This window comes from Somniosus microcephalus, unplaced genomic scaffold (genome assembly GCF_052327205.1).
Source record: "Somniosus microcephalus isolate GS21.2 unplaced genomic scaffold, FLI_Smic_1.0 unresolved_chr9, whole genome shotgun sequence".
Lineage (NCBI taxonomy): Eukaryota > Metazoa > Chordata > Chondrichthyes > Squaliformes > Somniosidae > Somniosus > Somniosus microcephalus.
In genome coordinates this window covers 16,106,624-16,111,623 of record NW_028225187.1, presented here as the reverse complement: position 1 = coordinate 16,111,623, position 5,000 = coordinate 16,106,624, and the positions used below count along the sequence as shown (strand labels likewise).

At 53.2% G+C, this 5,000-nt stretch overlaps 1 protein-coding gene across 1 annotated transcript in view; it reads left to right on the top strand.

Moving 5' to 3' along the window:
* Positions 1 to 5,000, top strand: part of LOC147084821 (glucagon receptor-like) — a 120,137-nt gene that overhangs the window by 55,692 nt on the left and 59,445 nt on the right. The window lies entirely within an intron of this gene.

Genomic DNA, 5,000 nt, shown 5'->3' with positions numbered 1-5,000 from the left:
ACCCCGCTCTCACACACACACACACACACACACTAACCCTAACCCCGCTCTCACACACACACACACACACACACTAACTCTAACCCCGCTCTCACTCACACACACACACACACACACTAACCCTAACCCCGCTCTCACTCACACACACACACACACACACTAACCCTAACCCCGCTCTCACTCACACACACACACACACACTAACCCTAACCCCGCTCTCACTCACACACAGACACACACACACTAACCCTAACCCCGCTCTCACTCACACACACACACACACACACACACTAACCCTAACCCCGCTCTCACTCACACACACACACACACACTAACCCTAACCCCGCTCTCACTCACACACACACACACACACTAACCCTAACCCCGCTCTCACACACACACACACACACACTAACCCTAACCCCACTCTCACTCACACACACACACACACACTAACCCTAACCCCGCTCTCACACACACACACACACACACACTAACCCTAACCCCGCTCTCACTCACACACACACACACACACTAACCCTAACCCCGCTCTCACACACACACACACACACACACACTAACCCTAACCCCGCTCTCACACACACACACACACACACACACTAACCCTAACCCCGCTCTCACTCACACAGACACACACACACTAACCCTAACCCCGCTCTCACTCACACACACACACACACACACACACTAACCCTAACCCCGCTCTCACTCACACACACACACACACACACGAACCCTAACCCCGCTCTCACTCACTCACACACACACACACACTAACCCTAACCCCGCTCTCACTCACACACACACACACACACTAACCCTAACCCCGCTCTCACTCACTCACACACACACACACACTAACCCTAACCCCGCTCTCACTCACACACACACACACACACTAACCCTAACCCCGCTCTCACACACACACACACACACACACACTAACACTAACCCCGCTCTCACTCACACACACACACACACACTAATCCTAACCCCACTCTCACTCACACACACACACACACACACTAACCCTAACCCCGCTCTCACTCACACACACACACACACACTAACCCTAACCCCGCTCTCACACTCACACACACACACTAACCCTAACCCCGCTCTCACTCACACACACACACACACACACTAACTCTAACCCCGCTCTCACTCACACAGACACACACACACACACTAACCCTAACCCCGCTCTCACTCACACACACACACACACACTAACCCTAACCCCGCTCTCACTCACACACACACACACACACTAACCCTAACCCCGCTCTCACTCACTCACACACACACACACACTAACCCTAACCCCACTCTCACTCACACACACACACACACACACACACTAACCCTAACCCCGCTCTCACTCACACACACACACACACACACTAACCCTAACCCCGCTCTCACTCACACAGACACACACACACACACTAACCCTAACCCCGCTCTCACTCACACACACACACACACACTAACCCTAACCCCGCTCTCACTCACACACACACACACACACACACTAACCCTAACCCCGCTCTCACACACTCACACACACACACACACACACTAACCCTAACCCCGCTCTCACTCACACACACACACACACACTAACCCTAACCCCGCTCTCACTCACACACACACACACACACACTAACCCTAACCCCGCTCTCACACACTCACACACACACACACACACTAACCCTAACCCCGCTCTCACTCACACACACACACACACACTAACCCTAACCCCGCTCTCACACACACACACACACACACACACACACTAACCCTAACCCCGCTCTCACTCACACACACACACACACACTAACACTAACCCCGCTCTCACACACACACACACACACACACTAACCCTAACCCCGCTCTCACACACACACACACACACACACTAACCCTAACCCCGCTCTCACTCACACACACACACACACACTAACCCTAACCCCGCTCTCACTCACACACACACACACACACTAACCCTAACCCCGCTCTCACACACACACACACACACACACTAACCCTAACCCCGCTCTCACTCACACACACACACACACACTAACACTAACCCCGCTCTCACTCACACACACACACACACACTAACCCTAACCCCGCTCTCACACACACACACACACACACACTAACCCTAACCCCGCTCTCACTCACACACACACACACACACACTAACACTAACCCCGCTCTCACTCACACACACACACACACACTAACCCTAACCCCGCTCTCACTCACACACACACACACACTAACCCTAACCCCGCTCTCACACACACACACACACACACACACACACACACACTAACCCTAACCCCGCTCTCACTCACACACACACACACACACTAACCCTAACCCTAACCCCGCTCTCACTCACACACACACACACACACACTAACCCTAACCCCGCTCTCACTCACACACACACACACACACTAACCCTAACCCCGCTCTCACTCACACACACACACACACACTAACCCTAACCCCGCTCTCACTCACACACACACACACACACACTAACCCTAACCCCGCTCTCACACACACACACACACACACACACACTAACCCTAACCCCGCTCTCACACACACACACACACACACACACTAACCCTAACCCCGCTCTCACTCACACACACACACACACACTAACCCTAACCCCGCTCTCACTCACACACACACACACACACACTAACTCTAACCCCGCTCTCACTCACACAGACACACACACACACTAACCCTAACCCCGCTCTCACACACACACACACACACACACACTAACCCTAACCCCGCTCTCACTCACACACACACACACACACTAACTCTAACCCCGCTCTCACTCACACAGACACACACACACACTAACCCTAACCCCGCTCTCACTCACACACACACACACACACACTAACCCTAACCCCGCTCTCACACACACACACACACACACACACTAACCCTAACCCCGCTCTCACACACACACACACACACACACACTAACCCTAACCCCGCTCTCACTCACACACACACACACACACACACACTAACCCTAACCCCGCTCTCACTCACACACACACACACACTAACTCTAACCCCGCTCTCACTCACACACACACACACACACACACACTAACCCTAACCCCGCTCTCACTCACACACACACACACACACACTAACCCTAACCCCGCTCTCACACACACACACACACACACACACTAACCCTAACCCCGCTCTCACTCACACACACACACACACACACACACTAACCCTAACCCCGCTCTCACACACACACACACACACACACACTAACCCTAACCCCGCTCTCACTCACACACACACACACACACACTAACCCTAACCCCGCTCTCACTCACACACACACACACACACACTAACCCTAACCCCGCTCTCACTCACACACACACACACACACACTAACTCTAACCCCGCTCTCACTCACACACACACACACACACACACTAACCCTAACCCCGCTCTCACTCACACACACACACACACACTAACCCTAACCCCGCTCTCACACACACACACACACACACACACACTAACCCTAACCCCGCTCTCACACACACACACACACACACACTAACCCTAACCCCGCTCTCACACACACACACACACACACTAACCCTAACCCCGCTCTCACACACACACACACACACACACTAACCCTAACCCCGCTCTCACACACACACACACACACACACTAACCCTAACCCCGCTCTCACTCACACACACACACACACACACTAACCCTAACCCCGCTCTCACACACACACACACACACACACTAACCCTAACCCCGCTCTCACTCACACACACACACACACACTAACCCTAACCCCGCTCTCACACACACACACACACACACACTAACCCTAACCCCGCTCTCACACACACACACACACACACACACTAACCCTAACCCCGCTCTCACTCACACACACACACACACACTAACCCTAACCCTGCTCTCACTCACACACACACACACACACTAACCCTAACCCCGCTCTCACACACACACACACACACACTAACCCTAACCCCGCTCTCACACACACACACACACACACACACTAACCCTAACCCCGCTCTCACTCACACACACACACACACACTAACCCTAACCCCGCTCTCACTCACACACACACACACACACAATAACCCTAACCCCGCTCTCACACACACACACTCACACACACACTAACCCTAACCCCACTCTCACTCACACACACACACACACACTAACCCTAACCCCGCTCTCACACACACACACACACACACACACACACACACACTAACCCTAACCCCACTCTCACACACACACACACACACACACACACTAACCCTAACCCCGCTCTCACTCACACACACACACTAACCCTAACCCCGCTCTCACACACACACACACACACACACACACTAACCCTAACCCCGCTCTCACTCACACACACACACTAACCCTAACCCCGCTCTCACACACACAGACACACACACACTAACCCTAACCCCGCTCTCACTCACACACACACACACACACTAACCCTAACCCCGCTCTCACTCACACACACACACACACACACACTAACCCTAACCCCGCTCTCACACACACACACACACACACACTAACCCTAACCCCGCTCTCACTCACACACACACACACACACACACTAACACTAACCCCGCTCTCACACACACACACACACACACACTAACCCTAACCCCGCTCTCACTCACACACACACACACACACACACTAACCCTAACCCCGCTCTCACACACACACACACACACACACTAACCCTAACCCCGCTCTCACTCACACACACACACACACACACTAACCCTAACCCCGCTCTCACTCACACACACACACACACACACTAACCCTAACCCCGCTCTCACTCACACACACACAC